Source organism: Oryctolagus cuniculus, chromosome 6, assembly GCF_051225735.1.
Source record: "Oryctolagus cuniculus isolate XC-2025 breed Fujian yellow rabbit chromosome 6, ASM5122573v1, whole genome shotgun sequence".
NCBI classification, from domain to species: Eukaryota; Metazoa; Chordata; class Mammalia; order Lagomorpha; family Leporidae; genus Oryctolagus; species Oryctolagus cuniculus.
This window is the reverse complement of record NC_142872.1, coordinates 28,302,128-28,329,417: the sequence shown is the minus strand read 5'-3', so window position 1 is coordinate 28,329,417 and position 27,290 is coordinate 28,302,128. Positions and strand designations below refer to the sequence as shown.

General features: G+C 47.0%; 2 long non-coding RNA genes and 1 other non-coding gene across 8 annotated transcripts; 1 reads left to right on the top strand and 2 right to left on the bottom strand.

The window, feature by feature from the left end:
* Positions 1-914: 914 nt before the first annotated feature.
* Positions 915-10,453, bottom strand: LOC149126071 (uncharacterized). Of its 6 annotated transcripts, none has more exons than XR_016236175.1 (7): positions 10,306-10,360; positions 8,343-8,427; positions 6,814-6,893; positions 5,347-5,418; positions 2,907-2,998; positions 2,733-2,800; positions 915-1,229 (listed from the first exon to the last, which is right to left on the bottom strand). It is a non-coding gene; the product is annotated as an uncharacterized LOC149126071 (long non-coding RNA). The 6 variants fall into 6 exon arrangements; XR_016236176.1 differs by having other exon boundaries at positions 10,316-10,330; XR_016236174.1 differs by lacking the exon at positions 8,343-8,427 and having other exon boundaries at positions 10,316-10,453.
* On the bottom strand, positions 5,491-5,692 carry LOC127490852 (small nucleolar RNA SNORA74). Its single transcript, XR_007919243.1, has one exon. It is a non-coding gene; the product is annotated as a small nucleolar RNA SNORA74 (small nucleolar RNA).
* On the top strand, positions 10,433-27,290 carry LOC127490682 (uncharacterized). Its single transcript, XR_016236179.1, has 2 exons — positions 10,433-10,478; positions 26,616-27,290. It is a non-coding gene; the product is annotated as an uncharacterized LOC127490682 (long non-coding RNA).

The following is a 27,290-nucleotide window of genomic DNA, read 5'->3' as shown; positions in this document are numbered from 1 at the left end:
CATGCTAGGCCTCAGGGAAACAGCAATAAACTAGACAAAGGCTATCTTCTTTGCCCTCATGGAATTTACATCCTATGAAGACAGTGAACCAATAACAATTAGTATCTCAGTATAAACAGGTAGCAGAGTAACTGAGGGATGGCAACTGTCCTCAGAACAAGTGTGAGCTAGTCTATCATCTGACCAGTAGCCCATTAACTAGGTGAAGGTAATGAAGCAATTTATGGGCAGAAGGGACACCATGTGTGAAAACCCACACTTTGGCATATTCTTTCATAGGTGGACTCTGGGAAACTGCAGATAAAGCTGGAAAGGTAAGAAAGGGCAATTTCCCTGGGGTTACAAATTCAAATGCAGGACAGCCTCTTGAAACCTGGTATAAACTGGTGAATATGTACCCTAGTTAATGGCATTCAAAATATATGCATAATTTTTGGGCTGGTGATGTGGCAAAGTCATTGCCTGTGATAATGACATCCCACTTCCAATCCAGCTCCCTGATAATGCACCTGAGAAAGGCAGCATAACCTAGCACAACTGGCTCCTGCTTGGCTTGGCCCTGGAAATTTGGCCACTTAGGAAATATACCATCGGATCAAAGATCTGTCTGTCCCTTCCCCCTCCAATATCAAAGTGGAGCAATTTATTCAAGACATTAAATATAATCTTTTGATTGTCTCTTGAAACAAATGAGTTACAACACACAAGGTGATTTCTTGGCTTTCCCAAAGAGCGTTGGGGTGAGTGGGAAGGTCAGGGGATGGGGCAGAACCTGGAGACTGATGACAAAGAGCCACATCTGGCAGAAGCCAGAATCCCAGAGTGGTGGAAGGAACATTTTAGCATTTGACAACACAATCAGGAAACAAAAAGGAAGGTGGTCTCCCTCTGTCTTTCAAGTAAACAAATGAATCTTTTTTTTTTTTTTTTTGCTTTTTAAAGATTTATTTGAGAGGCAGAGTTACAGAGAGGAGACAGAAAGTCTTCCATCCGCTGGTTCACCCCCACCAAATGGCCAGTACAGTTTGAGCTGAGCTAATCTGAAGCCAAGAGTTTCTTCTATCTCCCATGTGGGTGCAGGGGCCCAAGGACTTGGGCCATCTCCTACTGCTTGCACAGGCCGCAAGCAGAGTTGGATCGGTAGAGCAGCAGCTGGGATATGAACCAGTGCCCATGTACCACAGATGGAGGATTGGCCTACTACTCCACAGCAACAGCCACAAATAAATCTAAAAAAAAAAAATAATAATAAATAAATAAAAATTAAGATTAGAACTTTTACAACCTTAGACTTATATCCTAACACTTTTAGGATTTGGCATTTAGTAGGATTCATCAAAGGCTAGTGCTCCCCTGTACCCCTGTAGAAGCCATGTTTAAGCTAGCTTTTGAAAACAATTTTTTGGAGATCCAAATCTTGGCTCTTTCCCACGAAAAACATGATCTGCTTTATACTCTTAAAATTAAGATTCCAACTGATCTTGGCTAAGCCTTCCCCTTGACTTGTCCTCATCGCTTTTTTTTAAAAATTTTTATTTGACAGGTAGTTACAGAAAGGCCTTCCTTCCATTTGTTCACTCCCCAAATTGCTGCCATGGCCAGAGCTGCGCTGATCCGAAGCCAGGAGCCAGGTCCTTCTTTCCTAGTCTCCCATGTGAGTGCAGGGGCTCAAGGACTTGGGCCATCTTCTGCTTCCCAGGCCATAGCAGAGAGCTAGACTGGAAGAGGAACAGCCGGGACTAGAACGGGCGCCCGTATGGGATGCCGGCGCTGCAGGCTGAAGATTAACCTACTGCGACACAGCGGTGGCTCCCATCTAAGATTATTTGAAAGGTAAATTTAGAGATCCCCCATCCACTGGTTCACTCCCCAAATGACCAGAACAGCTGGAGCTAAGCCAATTTTATCTAGGTCTCTGTGGATGAAGGGCTCAAGCATTTGGGCCATCTCCACTGCCCTCCTGGATATATTAGGAGGGACTCTTGACCAGTGCCCATATGGGATACCAGCATTGCAGGTGGTGGCTTTACTGGACATGCACAGCACCGGCAGGGAGCTGTCCTCATCTCTTAAATGAATTGGACTCTGGTGCTCTGGCAGACAGCAACATGATTGCCTCTCAAATCTCAGTTCAGATATGCAAATACTCATGCTTGCATAAAGCTCTAATGCCATCTGGTGACTGTGCAGAGAAGAAAAGTCAAACTTTTGTTATAGGAGACACAGAGCTCAGAGGATCATCAGAAAAAGGGACAAGAAACCAAAAATTAATATTAGATTTCATTCACCAAATCCTTATAAAAGACATTATACAAAATTGGGAATATAATCATGGGAAATACAAACTAGATAAGCACCCACTTTTTTCTGCATGGCTACAACCTGTACCAATACTATCAAGAATATCTTGCATTTACTTAGAATGCTGCCTCTTTATCAAAATTTCCCAATGTCTCAAGTACAATTTGGAATGCCTTGCCTGTTCCATTCATGAGTTACCAACTCAAGCATCAAGTTCTACCCTGTCTTCTTTTTCTAATGTTTCAGCATCTGTGGAGATTTATATTCCGTTATCATTCTAATTTAGATTATAGTTATTTTCCTGCATGAATGTTAGAATCAACTTGTTTAGTTGCTGAAATAAACGTTTTTATTGCGATTGTTGTAGACAGAACCATTTCCATTAGAATTGATATCTTATGTTGACATTTTTTGGACATGGTATGACTTACCAGTTAACTATTTTCATCACACAAAACTTAACTACAGATGCTCCTTGACTCACGATGAAGTTACATCCCTGTCAAAGGAAAAGATTTTTAAGACAAAAATTAATTTAATGGGTAAATATCTTGCCTAGCAGTTCAGGCCTGTGGTTGGGATACCCACATCCCATATCAGAATACCTGGATTTGGTTTGGAGAATGAAGCAATGAATGCGAGCCTGTTGTTTGTCTCTCAAAATAGATCTGCACATCGCTTTCACACCATTGTAAGACTGGGAAAAAAAAAATCGACAGTCTGTATTTCCAGTTTACCCCTAAACAGTCTCCTCTTGCCCCCCACCCCAGGACTGCAACTCTAAGCATGCAGCTCTGGTGTAGCCCAGATTCTGACACAGAGGCTGTATCTTGAGGAGCATCTCCACTCTCCTTCAACTCATGAAAAACAGAGGTCCTAGGCTTGGCTTACTTACTCCAGCAGCTGATTCCTAATCCACACCCTCTACTATAAGCTCTTGGGGAAAAAAAATCAGCTGTGTTAAGACTACAGCATTCAAAGGCTGGTGCCATGGCTCACTAAGCTAATCCTCCGCCTTGCGGCGCCGGCACACCGAGTTCTAGTCCCGGCTGCCCCTCTTCCAGGCCAGCTCTCTGCTGTGGCCTGGGAGTGCAGTGGAGGATGGCCCAGGTGCTTGGGCCCTGCACCCCATGGGAGACCAGGAGAAGTACCTGGCTCCTGCCATCGGATCAGCGCGGTGCGCCGGCCGTGGCAGCCATTGGAGGGTGAACCAATGGCAAAGGAAGACCTTTCTCTCTGTCTCTCTCACTAACTCTGCCTGTCAAATAAAAAAAATTAAAAAAAATTTCAAAACTTTATAAAAAAAAAAGTGACCTCCTACAAGGTCCATTTTATAAACTATTTCCTAAGGGTAGCTAAGTCACCCTTATTAACAGATGGCATCCAAAGGACTTTTACTAGAGGACAAAGGAAGGCCAAAGGTGAAACAGGGACTCTTTTAAAATGATACTTCTGGCCACTAAGTTGACAAATGTATGACACATCAAGTTGGTTCGAAAGGACTCCTAAATAGCAGGTAGAAGAAAAATACTGCTAAGCAGAGATTTTGCAAGTTACAGTTAATTTGTTAATTCAGTGAAATTGTTTTTCAAGAGCATGCTGACAGGTCCATTAACTGTAGCTGTGCATACAGCTCTAATTAAGCAACAAGATTCACAGGATTCACTGTCACTCTTTTAAAGTTCTCAATTAGTTCTCTTGGCAGGTTGTTTTCCTTTGGGTGATTTCCTAGAAGTTTAACCACCTTTTTGTGTACCTTTGGGGTTTCCAGAATTTTTCCCTCAGGGTTTTGTTTTCCTAATTGAAAACTGAGACATTAAAAAAAACCCACACCCACCATCACTGACACTAATTTCTTTGAACCTCCAAAAAGTATTATCTATGACTACTTGTGCTGCAACCATGTGGCTGCACAAGTGTGACAGGAAGTTAGCTGACCTCTGCTGTGCAACAGCAATGTAGAATTTTACATTATTTTATGTAATTCCACTGGGATCTTCATGACAAAAGGACAATGTACAATGCACACAGGTGCCAGGGTTGACACTTAATTTTGGTTCCCTACTTATGTTAAAAATTTTTTTCCTGTTCATGTGTTATAGGCCTGGGACTTGAGACTTGTCTGGTGCAACCAGGAGAGGCACTTGTGTTTATAACTGCTACCTATGGCAGTTGGCAGCTTTGATACTTCTAGATCAGTAATCTTGACCATCTAATTCCAGTTTCCTCTGCAGCATGGGAAAAGAGTGATAGAGGACAAGGAATAAATTAAGTTACTTTGCAATGTTTTACTTCATCTGCTTAGACTCACCAGGAAATAAATTTGCTTATAAAAAAAGTCAACAGGGATAAGTATGTTACTAATTAACTTCACTTATCAAATAGGAAATCCCATTAAATTACTTTAATGTGCATGATTATGCCATTGAAGCCTCCTGGGATACTGAAAACAGACACACAAACACCAAATGAATTATCCCTCTTCAACTAGCAACACAGCAACCTCTGCTCAGACACACCTTCAGTGGTGAGGAAGCCAACCTGTATCCTCTGAAGAACTTAAGACTCCAGATTCAAAACCCCATGGGACTGTTGATGACACACCAAAATTCCCTCTATGCTCAGGGAACATTCCTATCTCAGTAGTGCTGAGGTTGTAAGCCAAGGCTCTACAGCAAACTGAAGGCTGCTGTTCTACCTATCACCTCAAGGCCTGAATTTCTAAAACACGGTTCGGCCAACCATATCCTACAGACCAGTTCCAGCCTGCTACTTGTATAATGGCCCCCAGTAAGAATGGCTTTGAAACTTGTAAATGGCTGAAGGAGTTTTACTAGAACACAGCTTTGCTCATTTCCTGGAGTATTATCTACGGCTACTTGTGTAGCAGCACTGCAAAGGTGCTGCAACCATGTGGCTGCACAAGTGTGACAGAAGTTAGCTGACCTCTGCTGTGCAACAGCAATGTAGAATTTTACATTATTTTATGTAATTCAACTGGGATCTTCATGACAAAAGGACAATGTACAAAAATACATTACTTACCTGGGTCTCACCAAGGACTGTCAGGCAGCTGAGGTGCCAACAGGGGCAGGGTTCTCACACAGGAGATGGCATCTAGGAATGGAGACGGTAAGGAGTGACAGGCTGCCCTGTCCCAAAGACAGGGTCCTGTTCTAACAGAAATAAATTGTTTGTACCCAGACTAGGACCAACCCCACAGGAGGAGTCATTCCACTCTCAGAGGCACAAAACACTGCCTAAGGGTTCTTGCCCACAACACACCAGAACAGTGCTCGGAGCCAAACCCAGTGTAGACAGTGTTTGCTCTCCCAACAGTGTAACACCATCACAGGCATCATACAAGCCTGGACAGCTGACAACCGCTGGGTTATTCCTGAAACAGCTTTCTCAGTTGTTTCAGACACACGGGCAGCCCAGGTAGAAGGCATCATTATCAGCTGGATGCTGACTGAAAAACATACACAGAAGCAATGACTGCTTAAGGGAGACGGCTGGCAGCAAGACAGGAATCCCATTCCCATGCTTTCAGGGCAAAGGGAGCCCCTAAATGTTTTGGCCAACATTGAGGTAATTCCCACCACATACCAGGCACTGTACTTGGAACCTAACAGTGAGCAAAGCAAGATACACCGTCCTTTCTCTTGGGGAATTTACCATCTCCCTAAAAATCCACCGGATGGAACTACAGAGCTAGCCAGCGCCGGTTCTGTCCCGGTTGCCCCTCTTCCAGTCCAGCTCTCTGCTGTGGCCCGGGAAGGCAGTGGAGGATGGCCCAGGTGCTTGGGCCCTGCACCCGCATGGGAGACCAGGAGGAAGCACCTAGCTCCCGGCCGCAGCGGCCACTTGGGAGGGTAAACCAACGGAAAAAGGAAGACCTTTCTCTATGTCTCTCACTATCTAACTCTGCCTGTCCAAAAAAAAAAAAAAAAAAAAAAGAGCCTGCATTTGTTGAGGCAAATAAATACGGATGAATATTCCTGATGGATACTGACCAGCCACCAGGCTGGGCAGATGTGCCGGCCTGCGGCACAATGAACTGGGTCTTCCTGAACAGAGAGTGGGAATGCGGGGACAAGGACGCAAAGAATGGAGCCAAGACAAGTCCTGATCAAGCTCGTTTATTGAATAAATCCAGTAGTATTTAAACATGACCAGTTGTTTACAAGAAGGAGCACAAAAGATTTACATATCAAAAAGGCTCTTAAGGTTACAAAGAGTTCCCAATAAGGTTCTTAATTATTGATTACAAGGGTACAATAAAACACTTAGGTGATAAATGCAGGTTACAGGTGTGACTGATTATCTATATTATCTCTTGTGAGAGGTTTAGGTTCTACCTGCCTCTTCCCGGAATCTCCCTAGCCCAATTGTCTGTGCCGGGAAGTCTCCATTCATATGTTTAAGTGTACACAAAGGGAGCGACTACCTGTGGCTGCCCACAGGCAGAGAAAGCAGTCCATGCAGGAATGAACAGGGAGGGACACTTACCTGTGAACTTCACATGCAGACTGTACCCTGGTCATTATTTCCTCTCTGCAGGTTGAAGCATGCACTACCTTCAAATCATCCTAGAAAGAGCAGCAAATGAACATCACTGATTTATTACATCGAACAGTGATAGTACTAAATAAAAAGCATCCTATACTCCCAAATTGCTACAAAGTAGTTTTCACCACAAAAACTGGAATGTATGATGTGATGTTAATCAACGTGAATTAATGAACCCAAGAAAACTGCAGATGATGGCCAAGTACCTAGGCACCTGCAACCCACATGGGAGACCTAGATGGGAGTTACTTGACTCTTGGCTTTGGCCTAGCCCTGGCTGTTGTGGACATTTAGGGAGTGAACCAACAGAAAGATTTTTGCCACTCTGCCTTTCAAATAATAAGCCTAAAAAAAAAAAAAAAAAAAAAAAAAACAAGATGGAAAGCATAATAGGTTTTCCATGGATTTTCACTGTGTAGCACCGCTAGACTAAAACAGCAGCTCCTCAGGCCCTGAACTGCAGAGACAGAAAATGGCACTATGGTTTCTATACCTTCAGGAATTATTTATTTCCTACAATCTTGTTCCTGCCCATGAGTACCATAAAGCTAACCAACCCCTATGCCCTGTTGATATCGGTGTTGAGGCCCCAGATGTAAAACGAGTCATGGTACACATCTGAGGCAGTCACACAAAGCACTCAACATCTCGCTGACTTTTTTAAGGGAAAGCCAACTGATGGAACAAAAAAAGCTTTCAGAAATAACTTCCTTGCCCCCTAACATCCCCACTGGTTCCTCCTGTGAAAACCAGGACTCTTCACAAAAGTCAGCGCTACTGGATGGTCCCCACAGTGATGAGTGTTTGTCTAGAACTGAGAGGCATCTCTTCTCAGAAAATTAGCATTCGAAACACAACCACTACAAAGTGGACTCAGTACTTACTCCTCCGAAAGAGCAAGTAAGGAAGCAACAGACACACCATCAGCCCAAAGTAGGCAGGCAGGCCTGTTCCCAGAGGCCCCCAACCAATGAATATTTCTACATTTTACTATAAAGAATGCCTATAATTTGGCGCTGCCAGCACGCCGGATTCTGTCCCGGTTGCCCCTCTTCCAGGCCAGCTCTCTGCTGTGGCCAGGAAGTGCAATGGAGGATGGCCCCAAGTGCTTGGGCCCTGCACCCGCTTGGGAGACCAGGAGAAGCACCTGGCTCCTGGCTTTGGATCAGCGCGATATGCCGGCCGTAGCGGCCATTGGAGGGTGAACCAACGGCAAAAAGGAAGAATGCCCATAATTTGAAAGCAAATTCACATGAATATTCCCCTAGTAGAGCATCTTTATGTTAACTATAAAATTCCTCCTCAAGGGGGATTAAGACTAACTTTTTGAGGGTGGAAGTAGAAACCAAGTACTTTTGAGTTTAGTGAAATGAGTAAAAGCCTCCCAACTTCTTCCCTGTACCAGACCCCTTTTGCAAACTTCATAGACATTTTTGTTTCTGAGGTGTGTGATTCAAGTAACATCATACCAGCCAAACCTGCTGGACCAGAACCATTAAGGAAACTCTGAGTTCTTAGGTCTCTGCCTGCAAAAGTGAAGCTCCTGCAGATTTACTGTAAAAGAATAAGCAATTATGCTGGCACACTGGCATAGTTAACACAAAGTTGGCATGAACCAGGCCCAGAATGCCAGCCAGCTTTTGGCTGCTTTTCTCCCAGCAGTGTAACACTTGCCTAGGTACAAGTCAACCTAGGCAGCTGCCTACAGCTGGGGCCAAAGGGAGCTAGAGCCATTGCACGTCCCTGTGGCTTCCTGGACCTTAAGTCCACAGCCAGTCACTCTCTAATCAAAGCACTCCAGGTTAGCAGCCCCCTCAAAACCCCCTCATCCTGTGAGGCCTGAGCCACAGGAACAGCAGCAGGTGACAAAATAAACACCTCAGGCTTGATTAGCTTTGTTACTCACATACTGCCCTAAGTGACACTGGGATGGTAACCTAGCCTCTCTCTACTCCAGTGTTCTCATTCGCACAATGAAGATTTTTTTAGAAAAAGATTTGAAGGCTGGCGCCGCGGCTCACTAGGCTAATCCTCCGCCTAGAGGCGCCGGCACACCGGGTTCTAGTCCCGGTTGGGGCGCCGGATTCTGTCCCGGTTGCCCCTCTTCCAGGCCAGCTCTCTGCTGTGGCCAGGGAGTGCAGTGGAGGATGGCCCAGGTGCTTGGGCCCTGCACCCCATGGGAGACCAGGAAAAGCACCTGGCTCCTGGCTCCTGCCATCGGATCAGCGCGGTGCACCGGCCGCGGCGGCCATTGGAGGGTGTACCAACGGCAAAGGAAGACCTTTCTCTGTCTCTCTCTCTCACTGTCCACTCTGCCTGTCAAAAAAAAAAAAGATTTGAAAGGCAGAGTGAGAGAATTCCTTCATCTGCTGGTCCACTCCCCAGACGCTCCCAACAGCCAGGGCTAGGCCACGTGGAAGCCAGGAACTCCAGCAGTGTCTAGTACCCAGCAGGGACACACATCTGCTGCCTCCCAGAGGCATTAGCAGGAAGCTGGCCTGAAGCCTGGAGTTAGGGGAACTCGGACCAGACCCTGCAATGTGAGAGGTCTAAGTCCCATCTGGGGCTTAACCTGCTTCCCAACAAAGCCTGCCCCTGAAGATACTATCAATCGTAATTTATACACAGGGAGACTTACACGGAATGGAAGTGAAAGCCAAAGCATACTATCTGGGATAGAATGATCACTCAGTAAAACACTGAGAAGCAATAAAAAGGGTGCAGTAAAACCAGAAAGACTGGTTAAAACCAGATAGAGGAAGGCCTGGAATATGAGAAGGCCTGGAATTTGGTGTGCTCTTAAAGGACAACAGAAGCAGCATTGAAGGGGGGAAAAATCAGTCAGGGGTGTGAGGGGATCTGGATGTCGTTGCTGCCAGGAACCTCAACTACTGATTTAAAGCAATAGCCAATATGTTTCCAAGAATGTTAAAAAACTCCTGCAGCCTCGCCTTCACAAGCTACCTTATTTATATATGCTTAGGTTAAATGAGACCCTACTATTTTCCAGCCACCCTCGAATTTCACTCCTAATCGCATCCAAATAAGTTAGAGCAGCAGGAAATTGAAGGTCCGGTTCGGGTCTAAAAAGTAACGTAAAACATACTGCCGCTCTCAGAGGCGGGGTGAAGGGCTCACCCGGTTCTGCCTGGACACGTGCTCTTCACGACCTCGCCGAGTCCCTGCCCCGGCACCCGGAGAGCGAGCTCGTGGCGTCCGGCTCCAGGTACCTCCCCAGGGCAGGGACCCGCGGTAAAAAACGGGGCGCTCCGGGGTCACGACTTCCCGCCGTCTCTTCCACATGGCCCCCCAGACCCGAGGTCACGAACCCCAGTTTTGTCCCGGGCCCTGACAGAATCCACCCTCCCCGCCCTGCTTCTCGTCCCGGACGCTTGGGTCCCCAAGGCCTCCCCGCACGCGGGCCTTACTCACCCACACGTACCCGGAGCTCCGCGGGACGAGCCATCCTCGGCAGAGGCCGCAGGGGAAAGGGCAGCCGGCAGCCCAGAGAGCCCCGCCCCGGGGCGGTTGGTGGGCGGGGCTTAGGTGGGCGGAGCCCCGCCCAGGAAAGGCTGGGTTCGGAAAGGGCGAGCGAGCTGGGAGAGGTAAGCGTTCGCCATGTGGGGGCTAGACACCGGGAGAGAAAAGGCCCAGCTCCCAACAGTGGCTGCAGTTGCGCGTGCCTCTTGGCATTTCTTACCCGTAGACCGGGTGCTGGGGTTGGAGCCGTACGGGGCGAGCCTCTTGGGGCCTAGCGGGGCCAGGCCTCCTGCCTGCCCTTGCCAGAGCCCCTGGGCGCTGGACCCTCACAGGCCGCACCTTTCCCTGCAGGCGCGACCCAGGCTTTTGCACTTCACGCACAGAAGGCACTTTTCCTGGCTTTCTGCGGCAGCGTTGCCACGTGCCTCGCGGATCGCCCACCCACACAGGTTGCCTTGGTTGGGCCCTCGATCGCCCCAGAAGGTTTTCGAGTAGGTGAGGCAGTCAGTGTGGCACTGCCTCCCTGAATGAAGAACTCCCAGATGAAGAACTCCGGCATTCTCCTCAGGGGGCACCGTCAGCTCAAGAGGCCATGTCCTAGGTCTGGAGAGACCAAGTGCCAGGTTACCAGAATTAACATTTCTTCCCTTAGCTGAGACATATAATTCTGCCTCGCTAATTAGATCGTGGAACAGAGGCCCAGAGGGGCAAGGCCCCCCAGCAGCAATTTATAAATGCAGTTTGTAATTCCCTAAATCCTTCCCCAGAGTCTGCCGGCTCTTTTGATGTGTTGTACCTGGCACCATTTCCAGGCAAGCTCCGGGGAATCAACCGTTGCCCTTGCCATATGCCAACCTGTTGTATTATCTGTTTCCTCAAGTCTTTTATAATGGGGGAAAAACTACTTCCTGTGCACCCCGACCCTTGCAGACCTCTCCTGGGAAGCTCAGAATCCCCAGATTGATTCCAGGGAGAGACCCTAGGCTATAGGGCCAAAGAGTCACCGGAGGAGAATGGCAGGCACAAACCGTCCCCAGTTTTGATGGGGCTGGACACAGTCCCTGGTTGAGAAAAGGCTTACATAAACACAGTAATTTAGAGTCACATGACCGTGCTGGGCTGGTAGGCAGGAGCTCTGCTTTGCAGTGAAACAGGACTGTGGCGGAAGACTGCTGCCGTAGTCAGTGCCCCATCTGGCTGTCACAGTGTGTACCTAAAGGAGGGTTATGAGAGCTATAAAACCGAGCAGATTGGGTGGGTAATTGTCCTGCAGAGCTCTGCTAAAGGAGAAAGTGCATTAGTATCTCATATATTTTGCTCTCTCTCTCTCTCTCTCTCTTTTTTTTTTCCAGACATACAAAGTGGAGAAGGCAGTTCTACCCTAAGGGTTCATGAGAAGGGAAGATGAGGGATGTGCATGTGAGCGTGCGTGCATGTGGGCCATCAGAGAAGAGACAGGAAATAATTGCGCACTGGGAGATAGGAAAGCCTTGGAGAGAGAGAGACCAATAACCTGGTGATGACTGGATTCACAGATTAGTCCAGGTAGAAGGCAGGCACTGTGTGGAAGACAGGTCACCATCATGAGGAAGGCGGTGAGGTGAGCCATGGTCTCATGTCACATTGAAAATGTGGTTGCTTTTTTTAGGTATAGGCTATTCAGTGTCCTGCACGTGGAGGAAGAACCTCCATTATTATTTCTTATTTCCTTAGTTAAAAAGAAATTAGCGACCAGCATTGTGGCGCAGCGGTTTAAGCTGCTGCTAGTAGTGCCAGCACTCCTTATGGACACTGGTTTGAATCCCAACTGCTCCACATCCAATCCAACTCTCTGCCAATGTGCCTGGGAAAACAGCAGAAGCGGGCTCAAGTCGTTGGGCCCCAGCAACCATGGGGAGACCCCAGTGAAGCTTCTGACTTCAGCCTGGCCCAGCGCCAGCCATTTGGGGAGTAAACCAGCAAATGGAAGATTTCTCTGTCCTCTCTGATACTCTGCCTTTCAAATATATAAATAAATGTTTAAAAATAAATAAATAAATCCTTTATGGCCAAATTTCTTGACCTCTAACCTTTTAAATGTTTTTTTTTTTTTTTTTTTTTTTTTTTTTTTTTTTGACAGGCAGAGTGGACAGTGAGAGAGAGAGACAGAGAGAAAGGTCTTCCTTTGCCGTTGGTTCACCCTCCAATGGCCGCCGTGGCCGGCGCACTGCGGCCGGTGCACCGCACTGATCCGAAGCCAGGAGCCAGGTGCTTCTCCTGGTCTCCCATGGGGTGCAGGGCCCAAGGACTTGGGCCATCCTCCACTGCACTCCCTGGCCACAGCAGAGAGCTGGCCTGGAAGAGGGGCAACCGGGACAGAATCCGGTGCCCCGACCGGGACTAGAACCCGGTGTGCTGGTGCCGCAAGGCGGAGGACTAGCCTAGTGAGCCACGGCGCCGGCCTAACCTTTTAAATTTGAATTCATTTTGAGGATAGTTATTTGGCCCAGCTGTTAAGACCTGCCCAACACCCACATCCCATATCATAGTGCCTGGTTTGAGTCCCTGTTCATCCCCTTGCAATCCAGCTTCCTACTAATGCACACACTGGAAGGCAACAGATAATGATTCAAATACTTTGTCCCTGCCACCCACATGAGAGACTCAAACTGAATCCTGGACTCCTGGCTTTGGCCTTCCTCATCCCTGTCTATTACAGGCATTTGGGGAGTGAATCAGCTGATGGAAGGTCTCTGTCTGTGTCTCTCTGTCTTTCTGCTTTTCAAATAAAGGGAAAAGAAAGAAAAATTAAACTTTAAGAAGTTTAATTTGGTGGTTTGATTTGTATGGTTTCTGTTTATTTATTTATTTGGAAGGCAAAATTACAGATGGAGAGAGGGAGAGACAGAGAGATCTTCCATCCTGTGGTTCACTCCCCCAAATGGCCGCATTGGCTGGGGCTGAGCCTGGCTGAAGCCAGGAGTTTCATCTTGGTCTCCCACCTGGGTGCAGGGCCCAAGCACTTGGGCCATCTTCTGCCGCTTTCCCAGGTGCATTAGCAAGGGAGCTTGATTGGTTGTTGAGCAGCTGTGACTTGAACTGGTACCCATTAGGGTGGGGGCACTACAGGCAGCAGTTTAACCCACTGCACCACAGTGCCAGCCCCAATTTCTATGGTTTCTAATGTGTAATATCAACTATTTTTTCTACTTTTTTGTTTCTAATTCAAGCAAAGACAAAATTGATGGGAATTAGAACAAAAAAAAAAAAAAAAAACAGGGACATTTCTGTGGGGAAAATGCAACCAGATGGAAGGCAAAGGATTATGGCAGGTCCATTAGCTCTGAGTTTGACGTCATAACTCAAAGTCTGTCCCCAGATATCAGTCCCAGGCTTCTTGCCTGCCTTTGACTTTATCCTCCATCTGTCTGTTCCCCCTGAAAATGCTCTTTTCTTCTTCCTGGGTAGGAGTCACCAGTAGCAAAATATTTAATCAATTGTTCAGTTAGCCAGTCAATCAACATTTCCTGAGCAACCGTCACGTGCCAGGCTGTTCAGGTGCTGCAGCTAAAGTGGGAGCAACAGCGACTCCTGTCTGCCTACAGCTGACATCTAGTGGGAAAGAATGACAAATACTTTAAGTATCCTTGGGCAGGGGGCAGGGGGCAGGGGGCAGGGAGCAGAAACCTAGCCTGCAGTCAGGCTATAATTCTAGGCCCATCTCAAAGGCTTAGAGTATAGGAGGGACTCCTGCTCCACCCAGTGCTCCTCTTGGTCGATGTAATAGCTATCCCCCTTAGATGGGGCTTTGAAGTTGTCCTTATTTCTCAAGCATAGGTGGGTTGGCAAGGATATAGAGACACTGGAACCCTGCAGGGAATGTAAAATGGTGCACTTGCTTTGGAAAGCAGTGTGGCAGTCCCTCAAAGGATTAAACATTGAGCTCTTTTATGACCCAGCAGTTCCACTCCTAGCCCACACCCAAGAGAAGTGAAAACACATCCACACAGAAACTGTACATGAGTGTTCAGAGCAGCATGATTCAGAACAGCCAAAAGGCCAAAAAATAAAATAAAATAAAACAAAAAACCCAAACCAAAACAAAAAAAAAAAACCAAATATCCTTTAATTTATGAAACAAAATGTGATATATCCATAGAATGGAATATTATTTGACTACAAAAAGGAATGAAGTGCTGACTCATGCTACAACATGAATGAAACTTAAAAATACTAAGTTAAAGCAGCCAGCCACAAAGGATCACATATTGCTTGATTCCATTTGAATGTGCAAAGGTTGGCACATGGTTTGTTCCCCAAAGTTCCATGTTGTGTCTCCAGTATGGTAGCAATGAGGTGGTAAAATCTTTAAGAGATGGAGCCTAGTTAAAGATGGTTAGGTTGGGGTTGGCACTGTGGTGCCAATATCCCATATGGGCACCAGTTCGAGTCCCAGCTCCTCTTCTTCTGATCCTGCTAATGGCCTGGGGAAGCAACAGTAGAAGATAGCCCAAGTGCCTGGACTCCTGCACCCACATGGGAGAACCAGAAGAAGCTCTTGGCTCCTGGCCTTGGATTGGCCTATCTCAGCCATTGTGGCCATTTGCAGAGTGAACCGGCGGATGGAAGACCTTTCTCTCTGTCTCTTCCTCTCTCTTTCTGTAACTTTGCCTCTCAAATAAATAAATAAATAATTTTTTAAATGAGATGGTTAGGTCATTGGTGCTACCCTCAGAAGGTATTAATGTAGGGGCAGGTGTTGTGGTGTAGTGAGCTAAGCCACCAATTCAGATGCCCACATCCTATTTTTTTTAAGATTTTTTTTTTTTAATTTATTTCAAAGGCAGAGTTACACAGAGAGACAGAGGTCTTCCATCCACTAGTTCATTCCCCAATTGGCCACAATGGCCAGAGCTGTGCCAGGAGCCAAGAGCTTCTTCTGGGTCTCCCACATGGGTGACTTAGGCCATCTTCTACTGCTTTCCCAGGCCATAGCAGAGAGCTGGATCGGAAGTAGAGCAGCCAGGTCTCAAACTGGCGCCCATATGGGATTCCCATGCTTCAGGCCAGGGCATTAACCTGCTGTGCTACAGCACCGGCCCTGCCCACATCCTATCTTAAAGTGCTTGTTTGAGTCTCAGCTCCTCCACTTCTAATACAACTACCTGCTAATGTGCCTGGAAATGCAGGAGGTAGTGGCCCAAGTACTGGGGTCCATGTCACCCACACGGAAGACTTGATGAAGTTCCAGGCTCCTGGCTTCAGCCTGACTCGCTCCTGGCTATTACAAACATTTGAAAGTGAACCTGCAGATGGGAGATCTTTGTCTTTGTCTCTCCCTCTTTCTGTCACTCTACCTTTCAAGTAAAAAGATAAATGAATCTCCCTTTTTTTTTTTTTTTTAAAGAGAAGAGACTAATATACTTTTTTCAGGTCTCCGGTTAGTTCCCTCAAGAGTGTTTTTTTTTTAATAGAAAAATTTTATTTAATAAATATAAATTTCAAAAGCACAACTTTTGGATTATAGCCATTCTTCCCCCCATACCCACCCTCCCACCCACAAACCACCCCATCTTCTACTCCCTCTCCCATCCCATTCTTCATTAAGATTCTTTTTTAATTATCTTTTTATACAGAAGATCAACTCTATACTGAGTAAAGATTTCAACAGTTTGCACCCACACAGACACAAAGTATAAAGTACTGTTTGAAGACTAGTTTTACCCTTAATTTGCATAGTACAACACATTAAGAACAGAGGTCCTATATGGGGAGCAAGTGCACAGTGACTCCCGTTGTTGATTTAATAATTGACAAAGAGTGGTTGTTTTTTTTTTTTAATTTATTTGACAGATAGAGTTAGTGAAAGAGAGACAGAGAGAAAGGTCTTCCTTCCATTGGTTTACCCCCCAAAATGGATGCTACAGCCTGAGCTATGCCAATCCAAAGCCAGCAGCCAGGTGCTTCCTCCTGGTCTCCCATGCGGGTGCAGGGGCCCAAGCACTTGGGCCATCCTCCACTGCCCTCCCGGGCCACAGTAGAGAGCTATACTGTGGAGCTGTACTGAGGAGCAACTGGGGCTAGAACCCGGTGCCCATATGGGATGCTGGCACCGCAGGCAGGTAGAGGATTAACCAAGTGAGCCATAGCACCGGCCCCAAAGAGTGGGTTTTATAAAAAGAATCCTGCCATGCATTTTCTCCTTCTTGCATGTGTATCCACCACAATGTCATCTGCCAGGGAATCCCCACAGCCCAGCAATATTGGAACCATATTCTTTTATTTTTATTATTGTTTTTCTTCATAACACCATGTTCTTGAATCACCAGAATTGTGACCTAAATAAACTTCTTTTCTTTGTAAAGCACTTAGCCTCAGGTTGTTGTCATAGCAACAGAAAATGGACTAAGACAATATGAAAATCCAGAGTAGGAAAATGTATAGAGACAGAAAGTAGAGAAAGTAGATCAGGGGTCGCTGAGGGCTGGATGGGTAGGGGTACAAGGCTAGTCAAAGAGTATGTAGTTATTTTTTATGATTTATTTTTAGATGTTATTTATTTACTTGAAAGAGAAAAAGAGATCTTTCACTCACTGATTCTTTCCTGAAAGCCTGCAACAGACAGAGCTCAGCCAGGATGAAGCCATGAGCCAGGAATTCAATCTGGGTCTCCCATATGGGTGGCAAGGACCCAAGTATTAGAGCTATCATCTGTTACCTTCCAGGGTGCACATTAGAAGGAAGCTGGAATCCCTGCACCCCATGGGAGACCAGGATAAGTACCTGGCTCCTGCCATCGGATCAGCGCGGTGCGCCGGTGGCCATTGGAGGGTGAACCAATGGCAAAGGAAGACCTTTCTGTCTCTCTCTCACTGTCTACTCTGTCAAAAAAAAAAAAAAAAGAAAGAAAAGAAAAAAAAAAAGGAAGCTGGAATCAAAAGCAGTGCTGGGATAGATGTTCCAAGCAGTGTCAGCTGCTGTGCCTAACTCCCACCCCTGGAGGTTGGTTTTTTTTTTTTTTTTTTTTTTTAAGATTGATTTATTAGGGCTGGCCTTGTGGTGCAACAGGTAAAGCCACTGTCTGTGATACCAGTGGTGTCCTGTATGGGCGCTGGTTCGAGTCCTGGCTGCTCTACTTCTGATCCAGCTCCCTACTAATGGCCTGGGAAAAGCAGTGGAAGATGGCCCAGGTGTCTGGGCCCCTGCCACCCGTGTGGGAGACCCAGATGAGTCTCTTGGCTCCTAGCTTTGGCCTGGCCCAGCCTTAACCATTGCAGCCACCTGGGGAGTTAACCAATGGATAAAAGATCTCTCTCTCTCTGCAACTCTGACTTTTAAACAAATAAATAAATCTTTTTTTAAAATTTTTTTTATTTTAAAAGTCATCGTGTGACAGAGAGAAGTCTTCCATCCACTGGTTCATTCACTAGATGGTCACAACGGCCAGGGCTGAACTAGGCCCAAGCCAGGAGCCAGGAGGTTCATTTGGGTCTCCCACATGGGAGGAAAGGACTTGGGCCATCTTTCTCTGTTTTTCCCAGGCCATGAGCAGGAAGCTGGGTTGGAAGTGGGGCAGCCAGGATAGGAACCAGAGCCCATGTGGGATGCCAGCATTGCAGGTGGCAGCTTAACTTGTCCCCTGGAGTTTCTTTTTGAGGTGATGAAAATGTTCTAAAATTCACTATGGTGATAGTTATGCACATCTGTGAAAATACTAAAAACCATTGAATCATAAATGGGTGAGTTATATGGAATGAAAATGTGAATTACCTTCAATAAAGCTGTTAAAGCAGCAACAATGGAAAGCATCCTTGGGAATCTGAAAAATCTGTACTTCTGCTCATAATTGCAGGCTGCATGGTCATAGCCGGTTTCAAGCACTAGAAAGGACTTATTCTGGGTCCTGTGCCTTTCAGAACCCTTTCATAGGTCCCTGAAACACTGTATGCCTGTGAGGGAGCAGCACAAGCCACTGGAAAGGGCCAGAGTACATCCATGCTTTCCCTTCCCAGATGCCTCCCTCGAGACTTGTACAGCGCACCTGCTAGGTAGGAGGCAGGTGAGACCTCAAAGAGCCAGAGTATCTTTATTCTCTCTAGATGTTTTCTATTTTATTTTTTTAAGGTTTAATCATTTGAAAGGCAGAAAGACAGAGAGGGAAGGAGATCTTTCATCTGTTGTTTCACACACACACACACACACACACACACACACACACACCCAGATGGATGCAACAGCCAGGGCTGGCCAAGCTGAAGCCAGGAGCCAGGAACTTGATCTGGATCTCACATGTGGGGGCAGAGACTCAAGCACTTGAGCCCTCATCTGTGGGGAGCAGCTCGGACTGGACTGAGTTGCTGGAATTGAGACTTATTCTATGCATCTGCTCTCCCACAATATGGCGCTGAGAAGGGAGAAACAGCTTCTACACAGCTGCCTCCAGTTCAACCAATAAACTGTAGGACCTGCTCCTGATTGGAGGAGAGCAGCATACTCGGCGTGTGGGCAGCCGAGTTGGGATTGGCGGAAGAGGACTATAAAGGAGGAGAGAGACAACATGCACCAGGAACATCTAAGGGGAACACCTGAGGAACACCTGTGCAGCCCCCGAGAGAGCCGGCCGGCGGTGTGCCGCTCCCCCGCGGAAGTGGCAGGGGGAACCGCCCTTCCACGGAGGTGGAAGGGACGGTAGCCAACCCGGGAAGAACCAGCAGCAAACCCGGGGAGGGCCGAGCAGACGAAAGAACAGCGCAGGGTCCTGTGTCGTTCCTCCACGAAGACGGGGAGCGACATCATCTTCTGTTTTCCAGCCATATTAACAGAGACCTGGATCAGAAGCAGAGCAGCCAGGACTTGAACCAGCCCACCAGTATGGGTGTCCCAAGCAGTGGCTTAACCTGCCTGCACCACAATGGTAGTCCCCTTCCAGATGTTCACAATTAAATTATTAATGTAAAGCCCACTAATATAAACAAACAAAGCTCTTTAGATAATAGGCAATTTGGAATAAAGAATAGTGGCAAGGCAGCCTGGGATTCTGAGCTCTCTATGCAGCATATAGGGAAGATCATGGTGACATCAGCTAAAGCAAGACCAATTCTCAGTCCTTGGAGTTGGGCAAGTTCCAGGATTTGGCTCCCTCCTCACATGCCTCCAATCACCCCCTCATTTTGTTGCTAGACTCAATTTGTTAGTCTATTTTCATGCCCCTCATTTTCCCACCAACCCCACCCCCACAATGGCCAATTTGGCCCTCCAATACTGAAACCATTTGCCGGAAATTCATTAAACTGAACACATGGGAAATTACAGAGGAGATTTCACTTGTCACTTAGGCTCAAATATAGAAAGTAATTTTAAAAGGACAGTGGTGAGAGGTTATTTTTATCTTGCTTGTTTGTGCTGAGTTTTCTTATCTTGCTGTCTTTCATTCTTCTCTCTTCTTCCTTGCTTCTTTAAACTAAATGCTGGCTTTTTAAGTCATCATCCCAGGTTCTCTTATTTTGCTTTTAAGAGTCTGTTTCTGACTTTGTCATTTGTTCATTTAATAAATACTGAGTATCCGCCAGCCCCGCGGCTCAATAGGCTAATCCTCCGCCTGTGGCGCCGGCACCCCGGGTTCTAGTCCCAGTCGGGGCGCCGGATTCTGTCCCGGTTGCCCCTTTTCCAAGCCAGCTCTCTGCTGTGGCCCAGGAGTGCAGTGGAGGATGGCCCAAGTGCTTGAGCCCTGCGCCCACATGGGAGACCAGGAGACACACCTGGCTTCTGGCTTCGGATCAGTGCAGTGCGCCGGCTGCTGTGCGCCGGCCGCGACAGCCATTGGAGGGTGAACCAACAGCAAAGGAAGACCTTTCTCTCTCTCCCTCTCTCTCACTGTCCACTCTGCCTGTCAATAAATAAATAATTAAATAAATACTGAGTATCTACCATTCAGGAGGCCCTGGGCCAGGTACTAGGAAGGATACAGTGATGAGTAAGACATAGTCCTCACTGTAATGGGGACTACATTCTGATAGGGGAGGTGGACAATAGGCAGAGTGAGTTCAGGGTTGGTCATGGGAAAGCCGTGAGGGAGTTACTTGTACTCTTCTTCCCCCATCCCTCTCTCTCTCCCTTCCTCCCTCTCTCCCTCCCTCCTTTCCTTCCTTTTTTCCTTCCTTCCTAGTTTAAAGATTAATCATTTTTTTGAAAGGTAGAGTTATAGAAATGGAGTGAGAAACAGAAATTCCATCTGCTGGTTCACTCCCCAAATGGCCATAACTGCTAGGGCTGGGACAGACTGAAGCCAGGAGCATCTTCCAGGTTTCCCACATGGGTGCAGGGATACACTTGACTCATTTTCTGCTGCTTTCCCAAGTGCATTAGCAGAGAGCTGCATCAGAAGTGGAGCAGCCAGGACTTGAACCAGTGCCCATATTGGATGCGGGTGTTGCCGGTGGTAGCTTAACTAGCTATGCTACAGTGCTGGCCGCATTCGTACTAAACTTGTTGTCCAGTAAATAGGCATGTGAAAATAGCCAGAACCCTGGCATGTTCATTAGAGAATAAGCCAAATATCGCATAAGGAAACCAAAGACATGGGTTTCTGTGTCATGCATACAAAGCCTCTGGGTAGAGAGAACATGGATTTTGGAGTCAGATGGGGATCTGATTGTAACTCCACCACTTACATATTAGTTGTTCACTTTTAGATAAAAGAGCTCTAGACTTCACTTCTCTCAGTTATGAAAATGGGGATTGTAATCTCTACATTTGAGGGTTATTATATGGATTAAATGAGATATCATATGTAAGGAACCAGGGAGGTATCCAGTGTATCACTTATTAATTCCCTATCCTAACTTTGAATCCTACAGTTAAAAATAAACACAGAGGGGTGGGCATTGTGGTACAGCTGCCAACCTACTGCTTACGACGTGTGTGTCTCATATCTGAGTTCTGTTTTGAATCCCAACTGTTCCACTTCTGATCCAGCTTCCTGCTAATGCATCCTGGGAGGCAGCAGATGATGGCTCAAGTGCTTGGATCCCTGCCACCCCTGTGGGAGACCCTGATAGTATTCTTGGCTCCCAGCTTCAGCCCTGGCTGTTGCAGGCATTTGGGGAGTGAACCAATAAATGAGAGGTCAGCGCCTCTCCCTCTCCCTCTTTCTCTGTCACTCTTCTTTTCAAATGAATAGATACATAAATAAATCTTTTAAAAATAAACAAAAACATGGAGCAAGCTTTTGGTTTAGTGGTTGAGATGCCAGTTAAGACATCACTATCCCCTGTCTAAGTGCCTGAGTTCAATACTTGGCTCCAGGTCCTGACTCCAGCTTCCTGCTAGTGCAGACCCTGTGAGGTGGTGGTAGTGGTTTACATGGTGGGGTCTGTGCCACCCCATGGGAGGCCTGGATTGAGTTCTAGGCTCCTGGCTTCAGCCTTGGTCATTGCAGACATTTGGGTAGTGAGCCAACAGATGGGAGCTCTTTGTCTTTTTGTCTCTCAAATTAATAAAAATAAAAACAGGAATACGTTTAGCCTAATGTCTAAGACCCTGGTTAAGATGCCCAGGTTCCACATGGGTGTGCCTGGGTTTGATGCCGGGCGCCAGCTTCTGACTCCAGCTTCCTGCTAATACAGACCATAGAAGGCAGCAGTGATGGCTCAACATGCCACACATGTGGGAGACTTGAATTGAGTTTTTGCCTCCAAGCAGACATCTAGGGAATGAACCAGTGGGTGGAATGGTCTCTCTCTCTCTCTCTCTCTCTCTCTCTCTCTCTCTCTCTCTCTCTCTGTTTCTTTCAAGTAAATAAAAGATTTTAAAACCTTCAATGAATACACAGAAACAAACCTAGTCTCCCAACTGATTGAAAATAAGATTTCTCTGGGGTCGGCATTGTGGTGCAGTGTTGGGCTGCCGCCTGGGACCCCAGCATCCCATATGAGTGCCACAGGTCCAAGTCTTAGCTGCTGCACTTCCAGTCCAGCTCCCCAGTAATGGTTCTGGGAAGGCAGCATGTGCTTTGGCCCATGCCCCAGACTTGGGAAACCTGGATTGAGTTCCATGCTTTGGCTGGGGCATTTGGGGAGAGGGAGAGAACCAGCAAATGGAAGATCTCTCTGTCTCCCTCTCTCTTTAACTCTGCCTTTCAAATAAATAAAACAAATCTTAAAAAAAAAGAAAATATGGTTTTTCAAATGATGCTCACCAATCATACATAAGCCCAAAGAGATGGACAGTTACCATATTGGTTGCATGCATTATGCCTACAGCTTATGACAGTCAGATCACACCCTTCCTCTGGGTGTGATCTGTAAAATGACAGTGAAAAATGAAAGCACAGGAAAAAGACAAGTAGATATAACAAAGGACTTCCTCACTATGAGGGCTGGACATGAGAGTGGATGCCAGAGAGAGCTACAAAATCTCCTTTCTTAAGACTATGTTTGGACTGCGCCAGTACTGGCCTACCTGGAGGTCAAGGATGAACCTGCCTGTTGCTTCCTGTTCCACGCAGCCCAAGGAATCCTTGCAGCAGGAATGGCTGTTCCTATTCCCTTTTCTAGCCAGGCGTGCTCTGCAGAGAGAATTGCTGCCAAGAAAGCTTCTTGCTCCCGGGGAAAGGAAAAAATGACAGCTGCCATTTCAGGCGCTTCAGAAGTGCACTAAATAAGACGCTGCTGATTGGGTTTATCTGATTCCTCCTCCCTGGTAATAGAAGAAATCTCTTCAATCAGAGTTTCCTTGAGGCTGCAAAGGAAGCCTGAGCTTAAACCGTGGAGATTGGCAACACTCAAAGGACTATGCGGCCTCGGCGAGCAGCACCAGGACCACTGCCCTGGGCTGCAGCTGCAGGAAATTTCTGGTTTCCTGTGTTCTCCTGTTCCTTGCACAGGGTATTGGTTTGCTTGCTTCTCCCCCCTTGACCACCATTTCTCTTTCTGCTTCCTTCTCTGTTCCTGTGTTCTCATGTTCCTTCCCTCCTCTCTTGTACCTGCTCATCTTCCATTTTTGTTTTCTCTTCCTCTCTGTCCTTCTGACTACCATTTTACCTGCTGGGCTCTTATTGCACACTCCACTGGGTACCCGTTCCAAGAACTTGAGCCTTCCTTCTTGGTCTAAAGTGGCAATATAATTTAATAATATAAATGACCAGATTACATGAACTGTGAATGTCCACAAGGGTTAGCATATTTGAACCCACATTTCCCAAACTTCTTGCATCTCTATTTTCTCCCTTCACATAGCTTGTCCTGGGACAACTGGTCTTTGGGAACACATTTTAGGAAACATTTATGTCATGTATTACATTTTTCTTACGTGCTGTAACATTTATTATTTTTTAAAAATATTTATTTTTATTTATTTGAAAGACAGAGTTACACAGAGAGGTAGAGCCAGAGAGAGAGAGGTCATCTTCCATCTGCTGGTTCACTCCCCAGATGACTGCAATAGCCAGAGCTGAGCTGATCTGAAGCCAGGAGCTAAGAGCTTCTTCTGGGTCTCCCACTTGGGTGCAGGGGCCCAAAGACTTGGACCATCTTCTGCTGCTTTCCCAGGCCATAGCAAAGAGCTGGATCAGAAGTGCAGCAGCTGGGTCTCAAACCGGTGCCCATATGAGATGCTGGCGCTGCAGTCTGTGGCTTTAACCCACTGCACCACAGCGCTGGCCCCAGTATTTATTATTTCATTTGATTCCCCACAGCTATTCTATGATGTGACAGGGAGGTTACATTATTCTCACTTCACAGATGAGTAAAATGGAGGCACAGAGAGGCCACACCATGGTCACATGATGAGCCAGCAAGCAACAAATCCAGATCTCACTTATGGCTTTAGTCTCTACACTGCCTTGCACTGCATTTGTTTATAACGTATATTGCCCTTCCAGAATGTAACACAAGATATGTGAAATGGAATTAAGAAGTCATACTATAATTGGTGAATTATGACATTCATTTTTTGAAGATTTATTTCTTTGAAGGACAGGGTGTCGGAGAGAGGGAGAGTCGGAGACAGAGATGTTCCATTTGCTGGTTCTCTCCTTGTATAACTGCAACAGCCAGATCTGGGCCAGGCTAAAGCCAGGGGACAGGAACTCCATCTTGGTTTCCCATGTGGGTGGCAGGAGTCCAAGTTCTTGAACCGTCTTCTGCTGCCTTCCCAGGCACGTTAGCAGGGAGACGGATTGGAAGTGGAGCAGGCGGGACTTGAAATAGTGCTCCATTATGGGATGCCAGCATTACAGGCAGCAGCTTAACCTGCTGCACCACAACAATGACCCCATGACATTCATTTTTTCCCATTCAACTAAGTATGCACTAATCACTAGTCAAGGTGTTGGGGTTAGAACAGTGACAAAAATAGACAAAAACACAAGTTCTTACCTTCCTGGAGTTTACATTGTAGTGAGGGGACTTAGAAGTTACAAAATAAATTTGCCAAATATTTTATTATATATGCTTCCTAACCCTGAGGGCGAAAGCTAGAAATAAAGTAAGGCACGGGGTAGGAAGATGGGGGGTGGGGAGTTGCAATTTAAGGGCTGGAAGGAGTCAGGAAGGGCCATACTGAAAAGGTGACATTTGAGTAAAGACCTGAAGGAGATTAGGGAGTGACCATGCAGAGATTTGGGGAGTGGGTGGGTTTTCCAGCAGAGAGAAAAGTCAGTTCCGAAGGCCTGAGGCAGAAATGACCCAAGGGTGAAGCTGACTGGGGAGGAGGCCGGGTAGCAGGAGAGGAGGTTGGAGAGATTGAGAGGCGGGAATGCAGATGCTAATCTTGTAAGGAAATGAGCCGACAGGGCTGGTGATGTGCCATAATGTAATAGTACCCTAGGACAAGGCTGTTAGGTTGCTACAACACAAATTACCCCGAACTTTAAGAGCCTAAAACAACACATGTTTATGTCACACAGTTTGTGTGGGGCGAGATCTGGAAGCAGCTGAGCCGAGCTGGCTCGGGTCGCTCCTGAGGTTGCGGTGCAGCTGTCAACGAGGGCTGCAGTCCGCTGAAGCCTTGGCTGCGGCTGGAGATGATTTGCACGGCTGCTGACAAAGGCCTCAGTTCTCCCACATGAGCCTCTCCTTAGGGCCGATCACAACATGACCACTGGTTTCCCCAGGAGTGAGTGATGCCAGAGACATAGAGAGTAGCCTTGAAGGAAGCTATGGCTTCATTATGGAAACTGCATATGATTGCTTCTTTTATTTTTTTTTTAAAGATTTATTTATTTATTTGAAAGTCAGAGTTACACAGAGAGAGGAGAGGCAGAGGGAGAGAGGGAGTTCTTCCATCTGCTGGTTCACTCCCCAATTGGCCGCAATTGCCAGAGCTGTGCTGATCCGAAGCCAGGAGCCAGGAGCTTCTTCTGGGTCTCCCACTTGGGTGCAGGAGCCCAAAGACTTGGGCCATCTTGTACTGCCTTCCCAGGCCATAGCAGAGAGCTGGGTCAGAAGTGGAGCATCTGGGCCGGCGCCATGGCTCACTAGGCTAATCCTCCGCCTTGCGGCGCCCGCACACCGAGTTCTAGTCCCAGTTGGGGCGCCGGATTCTGTCCCGGTTTCCCCTCTTCCAGGCCAGCTCTCTACTGTGGCCCGGGAGTGCAGTGGAGGATGGTCCAAGTGCTTGGGCCCTGCACCCCATGGGAGACCAGGAGAAGTACCTGGCTCCTGCCATCGGATCAGCGCAGTGTGCCAGCCATAGCGCGCCAGCTGCGGCGGCCATTGGAGAGTGAACCAACGGCAAAAGGGAGACCTTTCTCTCTGTCTCTCTCTCACTGTCCACTCTGCCTGTCAAAAAAAAAAAAAAAAAAAAAAAAAAAAAAAAAAAAGTGGAGCATCTGAGACTCGAACCGGTGCCCATATGGGATGCTAGCACTTCAGGCCAGGGCGTTAACTCGCTGCACCACAGTGCCAGCCCCTGACTGCTTCTTTTAATTTTTATCATTTATTTTTAGTTAATTTGAAAGTCAGAGAGAGAAAAAGAGAGAGAAAGATGTTTCATCCACTGATTTACTCTCCAAATGCCCACAACAATCAGGACTCAGCCAAGACAAAACCAAGAGCACAGAATGCAATCTGGGTTCCCCATTTGGGTAGCAGGGAGCCAAGTACTTGAGCTGTCATCTGCTACCCCAGGGTTTGCATTGACAGGAAGTTGGAAGGGAAGTGGAGAAGCCAGAACTCAAACCCAGCACTCCAGTATGGGATGCAGGCATGTCAATGTCTCAATCACTGCATCAAATACCTGTCCCTGTACGAGATTACTTCTGCCATATTCTGTTGTTGACACAGATCATCCCTGGTACCAGATGGGAGGGGACCACCAGCGCATAAACACCAACAGACTGGGATCATCTTGGAGGATGGCTACCATAACTGGTTTGCAGAAAATTCCTCAGACTACTCAGTTCTTCAAAATGTATCAACAAATTTGTGGTCCCTAAAACAGTGGCAGTCACACTCCTCTGTGGGATGAGCCTCAACAGAGTCAACACCGAAACCTGCCAAGAGTTTCAAGGTGTCATTTCAATTCTGCATGCACGTGCTTGTTGCTTGTGTCTTCAAAGACCCACTTCCTCTCACAATTGCCTATTATTTCATTCGCCCAAGGAATTCAACTTGGAATACTCCATTAAACTTGTCAAAAAAAAAATGCTTCTGGGCCAGTGCTGTGGTGTAGTCTCTGCCTGTGACACCAGGAACCCATTTGGGCTCTGGTTCAAGTCCTGGCTGCTTCATTTCTGATCCAGCTCCCCACTAATGGCCTGGGAGAGCAGCAGAAAATGGCCCAAGGGTTTGGGCCCATACATCTATGTGGGACATCCAAATGAAGCTCCTGCCTCTTGGCTTGGGCCTGGCCCAGCCTTGGCCATTGCAGCCACCTGGGGAGTGAACCAGTGGATGGAAGATCTCTCTCTTTCCCTCTCGCTCTGTAATTCTGACTTACAAACTAATAAATAAACCTGT